Here is a 9,635-nt window from a genome sequence, read left to right on the forward strand (position 1 = left end):
GAAGCAGGAGATGGACGTCACAGTGGCTTGGGTGTTGTTGGGGGCAGTATCTCAGCATGTGCCTTTTGCTTTGACTTTTGCAGGTGTCACACACGGTGCCGGAGTGACAAAGCCGTGTCTTGAGGAACAGTTGGAGAAGGCGAGATGGCTGTGGGCTGGGTCAGCCATGTATTAACGTCAACTCTGTTAAAGGTTTCCCTTACGTTTCAGGTGCTGCGCGTGCCACCTTTGGAACCGGATCAGCACTGAAGGTGAGCTGGGGTGGTAGAGAGTGGGTTCGTGGAGCTGGTGGCTACTGATCAGCAGAACAGTAACTCTTCCTCTTGGTCTTCTAGGTGTCCAAAGCAGTGGTGGACACAGCATTCAACTCTGGATCACGGAGGTGAGTGGAACTGGGTGGGGCTCTTTTGAGGTGGTGGGTGTAGCATAAGTGGTTGTTGATGGCTGAAGTGCACCTTATTGGTGACACTGTTTCTGATTTTCCTTTCTTTCTGATTGCAGGGGATGAAGAGGAACGTGCCCCTCAGACAGCGTGGTGTTTTGCTGGACATAGATCCAAAACCACCATCCCTCAGGAAGATAAGTTGAGGGACTGAAGTGAAGTGCTGAGGTTGGGAGTTTTTGCAGAAGGGATGTTGAAGTTTTCTGAGGAAAGGCTGGTGTGGGCTGCCTGTTGACTGGGGCAATATCTCAGCATGTGGCTTTTCCTTTGACTTTTGCAGGTGCCACACACTGCCTTGGAGGTACAAAGCCACGTGTAGAGGAGCAGTTGGGGCAGGCGAGATGGTTGTGGGCCAGGTCAGCCGGGTGTTTAATATCAATTCAGTTAAGTGTTTCTCTTTGTTTTGCCAGGGTTTTTTTGGTGTGGGGTTGGTTGTTTTTGTTGGTTTTTTTTGTGTGTTTCGTTTGTTTTATTTTGTTTTGTTTGTTTTTTGTCACCTTTGGAGCTGAGTGTTGGAGGTAAGCTGGGGTGGTAATTTAGGAGGTTCATGTATGTAGTGACTTTTTTCAAGCCAAACAGTGGTTTTGTGTATTTTAGGTGCCCTTCATTGTGTCCTGCAGCGCCTAATTCTGAGATGAGCAGGTGGGTGAGACCTCACAGGACTCATGAGAAGCTGGGTCTTCTCTAAGAGGTTGGTGCTGGCTCATGTTGCAATTTCAGGTGGAAATTATTATGTGTGGCGATGTGGTTTCTTTGTTTGGTTGTTTTTTTCTTTTTCGGCAGATGATGAACAGGCAACTTGTGGCTGCAGGAACATCCCTGTGGATGGTTTTGTCTTTCTTTGCTGACCATGGCTTTGGACCCCTACCACCAAAGACAAGTGGAGGGACTGGGGATGGGCAGAAGGGACAAAGCTGGGAACGGCAGGGAGTGGTTTTGAAGTTAGAAATGGGGAGAGGGCTGTCTGGGAGCAGCTTGCTTTGGTCAGGTGAAGGGGGCAGATGAGTTTACAGCATTGGTTTGGCCTGGGCAGGGCAGCTCCAGCCTTTGTGTGTGGTGGTGTGTACTTTGTGTTGTCTGTCTTGAGTGTTTGATAACTTCCTCATCCCTCAATGTCCTCTTTGTCCTCACAGAGCCATTCCCTCATGTTGGGCGTCATCCCTGGAAGGTCTTCTCTCATCAGCACAGTACTAGTCAGCAGCATCTTTTTCTTTCATGACAAGTTAAACACATGGATTATTCTTGCATCTGGGAAGTTTCTTGATGGTGGTATTCTGAAACACTTTTCCATATTAATCAGCATCTCTGGTCATGGATTTTTGCAGAGTAGCACTTGTTCTCTGCATCCTTAGGTCTTCAAGCCTGGCTTGGTGGGCATCTGTTGCTTCAGCCCCTCACTTCACAGCCGCATCGCTGTAGGTCTTCTTGCCCAACAGTCTTGGATCCCAGAGATATTCTTTTTGCTTGGTGTTCTCTTGAGACCAAGTCTCATGATTTGCAGGGCTGCGTCTGGAGTTAGTCTGTGTGTTTGGTTTGGAGCTGCTCTTCCCAGAGTTATAGGTTTGGGGTTTTTTGGAAGAGCCCTAAAGGACTAGTCCAGCACTGTTGGGCAGTGTTCCAGGGACTTGTGCATCACTGTTTTTCAGATCCCATGTGACAAGGATGTACATGACAGAGCAGGAGGAGAGAAGAGCACCACCCAAAGGTTAGTTGGTGTTGGAGTGAAGGTCCCCCTCCTGGCTACCTGACCACATTATGGTTTGTTTGTCCTTTTGAAGGTGAGAGCAGCCAAGGAAGCAGAATATCTGTTCCGGAGGTGGCTGTGGCAAGGTCAGCAAAGGCTGGCGTGCTGGAGGAGCAGTTATTTCTCAGGTGTTTTATTGTCGTTGAAGACATTGGCATCCCGTTTTTTGTGTTTTCCAGGTGTCCTCCAAACCTGCTTTTGGCACCCCACGAGGATGGCAGGCAGATGGGTGGGAGGCTGAGGCACTACCTCAGCACGTGCCTTTTGCTTTGGCTTTTGCAGGTGCCACAACCATCCTTGTAGGGACAAAGACACACATTTAGGAGCGGCTGGAGAGGGTGAGATGGTGGTGGGGTGGGTCAGCCATGTATTTTACATCAAGTCACTTAAACGTTTCCTTTTGTTTTTGCAGGCGCTGTGCGTGCCACCTTTGGAACCGGATGAGCGTTGAAGTTGAGTTGAGTTGGTAGTGAGGGGGTTCATGGGGCTGGTGACTTCTGATCAACAGAACAGGAACTCTTTCTCTTGGTGTTTCAGGTGCCCCAAGCAATGGTGGCGATAGCGTTCAACTCTGGAACGAGAAGGTGCACGGTATACCATGGGGCTCCCTTGAGGAGGTGAGTGCAGCAGAAGTAGCGTGCGTCGGCTTAGGTGGGACTTGTGCCAGCGCTGTTTGTGATCTGTGGGTTGTGCTTTTTCCTTTTTACGTATAGGGGATGAAGAGGAACTGTGCGACTGGAAGCACACCCCAGTCAAACAATGTGGTTGTCATTACTGACCATGGCTTTGTGCTGCTGTCGCTCTTGAAGATAAGTTGAGGGCCCAGGGGCGGGTGGGGAGGGGCTGAGCAGAGGAGCCGAGGTTGGGAATTGCAGGTGGTGTTTTGAAGTTAGTGTAGGGGAGAGGACTGTCTGGAAGCAGCCCCCTTTGGGTGGGTGAAGGGAACAGGTTACTTTCCAGTATGATTACAGCATGGGCAGGGCAGCTCCAGCCTCGGTGTGTGGGGTTGTGGGTTTTGTGTTGTCAGTCTTTGTTGTCTTAGAGCTTCCTGAGGCCGTGATGGTCCTCTGTGTCCTCACAGAGCAAGTCCAGCATCTTGGGCATCCTCCCTGGAAAGCCTTTCCTGCTCAGCACGGTGCTTATTCCGCAGCGTGTTATTCCGCACGACGAGTCTAAATTGCAGATCGGTCTCTTGACTTGGAAGTTTCTTGATGATTGTCTTCTGCAATGTCATTCTCAATTGCGTTGTCATCTGATCTCTGTCCATCCAGTTTCCCCGAGGGGGACTCTTTCCCCGCATCCTTGCGTCCTCAGGTCTTGAAGGGGGCTTCTCGGGCATCCGTCGCTTCATTCCCTCGTTTTTAGCACACGCATCTCTGTAGGTCTTATTGCCCACAAGTCTTGGGTTCCAGAGTCCCTCACAGGACAAGTAATATTTGAACATCATCCCCATGGTGTTGAACACATTTAGTCATCATCATCATCATAGTGCCATCTGGATCCTTCTTTTCTTGCGTCTTGCAAATTTCTTGATAGGCATCTTTTGTAATCTTCTTTATGAACGAATGAGCATCTCTGGTCATAAATTTTCCACATTTGCAACCTTGTCTCTGCATCCTTAGGTCTTGATGCTAGTCTTCTTGTACATCTGATATGTTATTTTGAAGAGTAATTATTGTAAGGGGAAGTGTTCTATGACACTTGATGTCACCATGGGGCCTCCTTGCCTCACCCTTGCATCCCTGTAGATCTTCTTGGCCAACTTCTCGGAGCCCAGAGTAATTCTTTTGGGGAGTTTTCTATTAATGTTTCATCTTGTAGTTTGCAGTGGTGTTTCTTGGGTTGGTCTGTGTTTGTGTGTTTGGCCTGGAGCTGCTCTGCCCAGATTGTAGAGTTGGGGATATTGAAGAGCCATAAGGGTCTCTGGTGATGTTTGCCTGTAGTTTTTAGGCCACAATTTTACAGTGATCTTAGGTGGAGCAGCCATACTCAGGCTGGGTGGGCAGTTGCTTTGATGGTGTTTGAAGGTGATGGGACCCTCATGAGAGGGTTTTTCCTGTGCAGCGCAGGAGATTGACCCTCTCAGTAGTTAACAGTTGTATGTGTATGGGTTTAAAGTTGTGGGGCTGTGTTTATTAATGGCATGAGAGTAGTAATACTCTAGATGGGGTTCCTAACTGGGATGGAGATATCTGGAATTGTCTGTCCATTGTTCAGCATTCCAGTGACTTGTGTAACACTTTCTTTCAGATGCAAAGGACAAATATGCGCTCGTGAGAAGAAATGAGGGAGCAGAGTGCAGTCAGGTCAGTCAGTGTGTAGTGCTGGAGGGATTGTGCTTCTGGTAGCTACCTGATTACAGTGTGTGTTTAACTCATTTTGAAGGTAGAAGCAGTAAGTGAAGTGGGATAGTCACTGAAGGTGACTGGGGTGAGGTGAGTGAGGACTAGTGGGACCAAAGAGCAGTTATTTTTCGGGTGTGTTGTTGAAGTTCGAAGCATCAGTTGATGTTTATAGGTTCTATTGTAGTCACCATGTGACAACAAGAAAATTGCAGAGGCTGGGTATGCAAATTGCCAAGGTAAAGGAGTAAGAGATGGGAATTGTTGCAGGCAGGGTGCTGTTTGAGGCAGCATCTTGGTATGTTCCTTTTGTTTTTTGCAAATATCCTAAGCAGGCTCACTGGGACAAAGCTGCTGACTATAGCAAGTAGTCCGAGGTAAGGTCAGTGTCAAAGAGCAGAGAATAATGTGACTACTCAGTGAAGCAGTTACTTTCTTGCATGAACTTTGTAGGCCACTTTTGGGACTGGATGAGCATTTGAGGTGAGCTGGGGTAGTAGCGAGGATGAACATGGAGCTGGTGACTCCCTTCAAGTATACCTGTCATTTTGTCTCTTGGTGTAGCTTGGGTTCTACAAACAATGACGGATGCAGTATCTGGCATCGAATGGGTACAGAGCAGGTGAGGGGAAGCCCATGGTGCTAATCACAGAATTACCTCTATTAGAAAAGACCTTCAAGATCATAGAGTCCAACCATTAACTTTACACTGACAAGAACTTAAGCCATATCCCTAAGTGCTATTTCTATATGACTTTGGGGGGTGTCTTTAGGGATGATGAGTCCTTCAAGGGATGGTGAAGGTGGTTGTCGCAGAAGAGGTTTGCCAACCCATAGGATTCTTCCGGATGCTTCCTGCTGGCACTCTGCTTTTTTTTTTTTTTTTTTTTTTAATGAAGACAAGCCTGGTGATTGCAGAAATATACCAGTTACATGATGTGCCTTTTCTTGAGGAAGGAATCTGATCCCTGGCCTGCTGCAAGCTAAACTGGGAGACCAGGAACAACTGCCCTTCAGCATGAATATTGATAGAAGATGGGAAGAGAGAGTCCAAAACAGAAATGCCTCTCATTCAAAGCTGTTGCATTTTGGAAACTCCCCATCAGAGCAGATCCCAAAAGAGTCTGTGGACAACAAGACTCTTTCCTCCTTCAAAAAAAAAAAAAAAAAAAAAAAAAAGAGAAGGTCATTCTCAAGAGGGAAGCACAGCACACCTTTCTCAAGTTGATGGTGTTTCTGGCTTTGTGGTTCACAATTGCAGCAGTTGAGATGATGAAAATGCATTCCTCTGCACGTTTTGGTACGTCCAGATGTATTAACAAAGCAGAGAGTCCTTTTGTGGTAAGCTTATATACTGCAGCAGTGGGGATTTGTTTGACTCCTGCAGTTTTACCCTCCCTTCTCTCCATCATCCTTCAAAAATTAAAGCCAAAGAGTTACCACAGATTTTTTTGTATCATAAATGTAACAAAAACAGTTGTATAAAGTACAAACTGCATTGTTTAGACGCCGAGAGCCCCATAATGCTTTAGATCTCATATATTACCTAGTTTAGTTAATTATCTATTCTAAATCTTTGAACAGAGAGACAGCTGGATGCTGCAGGTATCTTTTGCTGGTGTTTTGATGGAGTGCTCTGAAGTACTTTGTCTCCCTCTAAATGGGGTATTTCCCTGGGGGTTTGGTAGCATCTCCTTTGGGCAGCTCTCCCTCCCGGTTGTGTAACACACAAAAAATTCCTGGTCAAATTATCCCCGTGTTTGAGATAGAAAACGTAATGGTATCAGTTAACAGTTGTACAAGTTACATGAATGCAAAAAGGAAGTGAAATACTTGCCTATAGAAGTATTTAAATAGGATATGTATAAACATGTGGACACCTCATGAGCAGATGGTGAATTTATTTTTTTACTTTCAGGAGTCCTTTTTTACTTTCAGCTTTGCTGTCTAAGCAGGATGTGAGGCCGCTACTGTTGCAGTGTGTGTGTAGGTGTCTCTTGTGATACAAGTAGAGGCAGCCGTACAGGGTTCTCTACGCCAGCAATGGAGTAGGGAAGGATGGAAGCTTTTTCTGCACCCAGCAAGAGCGTTCCTTTGATGTTATGAGTGTAATGACAAATCCTGCCTAATAGTCTTCCTAGATGTGTTTTAAGCACTGGAGTGACAGTGGGGAGGGGTAAAGGGCTGTGAGGGCTGTCAGGGTGTCTGGTAGAGGTGAGGCCCCCCTCACCACCTGGTGTGGGACCAGGAGGGACAGAGGATATTTTGCTCCAGGGAGTCTGTGTGAGTGTATCAAAGCTGATGTATAAGTCAAAGCAGATATTAGATGTGTAAATGGGTTTTTAAATGCTTGCCGGCTTGCTGACAGACACCAGTCCTCCAGCAACCGGAAACAGCATGTGAAGCAGCCAAACACACTCTCTATTTTGGACCTTTAGAAACCAGATGTTCCCTATTACTCAGCTGCACTCTGTTCTTTTTTTGTCCTCCTGTAACCAGAAGCAGCCAGACAGTCAGCTGCTCACTGTTCTCTTTAGTGAAATGAGGCAACCAGGTGCCACTAATTGCCAGGTAGGGGGCATGAGCTTGTGTTAAGCCCACCTGTGCCTGCTTAGGGTGGGCCCCAACTGCACATGAGCAGGATTAGGGGGTCAATAAAAGGTGAGGCCTGGAGCCCAATCTCAGCTCATTCCTGAGCAAGCCACCAGAGAGGTTTGCTGATCCCGGAGCAGTAGCTCCGAGCCAGGCTAGGCAAGCCTGAGGGCAATAGACTCAGAGCACTCTTCGTGAGTTTCTGCTGGAACGCCTGTTTGGACCTTGGAGGGCCGTGCCCTAAGAGACATTCGCCTTGCAAAAGTTCTCACTTTTGGTCGTACAGCAACAAGGTAAGGTGGGGCTTAATGGATAAGAGGTAATGGGGAAATTCTGATTGGACATAAGTTCATTTTTCACCATGTGGACAGTAAAGGATTGGAATGGTCTCCTAGGAGAAGCGGTAGATTCCCCCCGTTGTAGAAAGTGTTAAGAATCGAATCCATAGCATTACGTAGAGGGATGGACCAGATGGTCTTTGAGGGCCCCTTCCAATACGAGTGATTAAATGAATCTATCAAGTAAGAGAAAATTGACAGGTTTTGGCGAAGAGCAGAGGATCTGCCAGATGGTGTGTTTCTACGCTTAGGGAACACTGGGGGTTCTTAAATTTTTAACTATCAGTTTGTCCGATTTCCGGAGACTCATTTGTAGTTTTTCGGTAACAAGATGGCCGACTTCCGGTAACAAGATGGCCGACGTCCGGAGACTCATTTGTAGTTTTTCGGTAAAAAGATGGCCGACTTCCGGAGACTCGTTTGTAGTTTTTCGGTAAAAAGATGGCCGACTTCCGGTATCAAGATGGCCGACTTCCGGAGACTCGTTTGTAGTTTTTCGCTAAAAAGATGGCCGACTTCCGGTAACAAGATGGCCGACTTCCGGAGACTCGTTTGTAGTTTTCCGGTAAAAAGATGGCCGAATTCCGGTGACAAGATGGCTGACTTCCGGAGACTCGTTTGTAGTTTTCTGCTGAAAAGATGGCCGACTTCCGGTACCAAAATGGCCGACTTCCGGAGACTCATTTGAAGTTTTTCGGTAAAAAGATGGCCAACTTCCGGTAACAAGATGGCCGACTGCCGGAGACTCATTTGTAGTTTTTCGGTAAAAATATGGCCGACTTCCGGTAACAAGATGGCCGACTTCCGGAGACTCATTTGTAGTTTTCCGCTGAAAAGATGGCTGACTTCCGGTGACAAGATGGCCGACTTCCGGAGACTCGTTTGTAGTTTTTCGGTAAAAAGATGGCCGACTTCCGGTATCAAGATGGCCGACTTCCGGAGACTCGTTTGTAGTTTTTCGCTAAAAAGATGGCCGACTTCCGGTAACAAGATGGCCGACTTCCGGAGACTCGTTTGTAGTTTTCCGGTAAAAAGATGGCCGAATTCCGGTGACAAGATGGCTGACTTCCGGAGACTCGTTTGTAGTTTTCTGCTGAAAAGATGGCCGACTTCCGGTACCAAAATGGCCGACTTCCGGAGACTCATTTGAAGTTTTTCGGTAAAAAGATGGCCAACTTCCGGTAACAAGATGGCCGACTGCCGGAGACTCATTTGTAGTTTTTCGGTAAAAATATGGCCGACTTCCGGTAACAAGATGGCCGACTTCCGGAGACTCATTTGTAGTTTTCCGCTGAAAAGATGGCTGACTTCCGGTGACAAGATGGCCGACTTCCGGAGACTCATTTGTAGTTTTTTGGTAAAAAGATGGGCGACTTCCGGTAACAAGATGGCCGACTTCCGGAGACTCGTTTGTAGTTTTTTGGTAAAAAGATGGCCGACTTCCGGTAACAAGATGGCCGACTTCCGGAGACTCGTTTGTAGTTTTTTGGTAAAAAGATGGCCGACTTCCGGTAACAACATGGCCGACTTCCGGAGACTCGTTTGTAGTTTTCCGCTGAAAAGATGGCCGACTTCCGGTACCAAAATGGCCGACTTCCGGAGACTCATTTGTAGTTTTTCGCTCAAAAGATGCCCGACTGCCGGTCAATGGTTTTTTATCTTCTTATATTCAGTGCGTGGCAGTGTGTATTGGGGTGTTCAATTCTTAGCACCCATCGCATTGTGTCGTTTTTGGAGACAGCGCATCTGACACGTAGGACCAATCGTAACCCTGTTATGTGAGGTAACAAGGGAAAAGTGTGAGTTTGCAGAAGTGAACAGCAGGCTGATTTGCAATTAGCAGAAGAGGCTTAACAAAAGGTTTTGGATTTATGATCCTCACAAATAAGAAGAGATCTCAAACAAATCTGTAAACTGGTTACACAGAACTTGGACCCCAGGGGAGACAATTACCAGAAGCAGAAAACAACTCCACTTTGAGAGTTATCAGTGTTATAAATGACTGGGACTCAATATTCTGTGAATAGTTTAATTTAATAAATAAAATCGCAATAAGCAAAACAGCGCTGGGTGCGTGGGGAGTCTCCGCTCCACTTGCACACATGCCTTAAAGTTTAATCTTTTGTCTTACATTTCATACCTTAATATTCATAACTATTCTAATACATATTCATGAC

General features: G+C 46.7%; 1 long non-coding RNA gene across 1 annotated transcript; it reads left to right on the forward strand.

Moving 5' to 3' along the window:
• Positions 1 to 333: 333 nt before the first annotated feature.
• LOC139790962 (uncharacterized) lies at positions 334 to 1,046 on the forward strand. The gene is made up of 3 exons (XR_011723749.1): positions 334 to 382; positions 502 to 610; positions 723 to 1,046. It is a non-coding gene; the product is annotated as an uncharacterized lncRNA (long non-coding RNA).
• The last annotated feature ends 8,589 nt before the right edge of the window (positions 1,047 to 9,635 follow it).

Source organism: Heliangelus exortis, unplaced genomic scaffold, assembly GCF_036169615.1.
Source record: "Heliangelus exortis unplaced genomic scaffold, bHelExo1.hap1 Scaffold_72, whole genome shotgun sequence".
NCBI lineage: Eukaryota > Metazoa > Chordata > Aves > Apodiformes > Trochilidae > Heliangelus > Heliangelus exortis.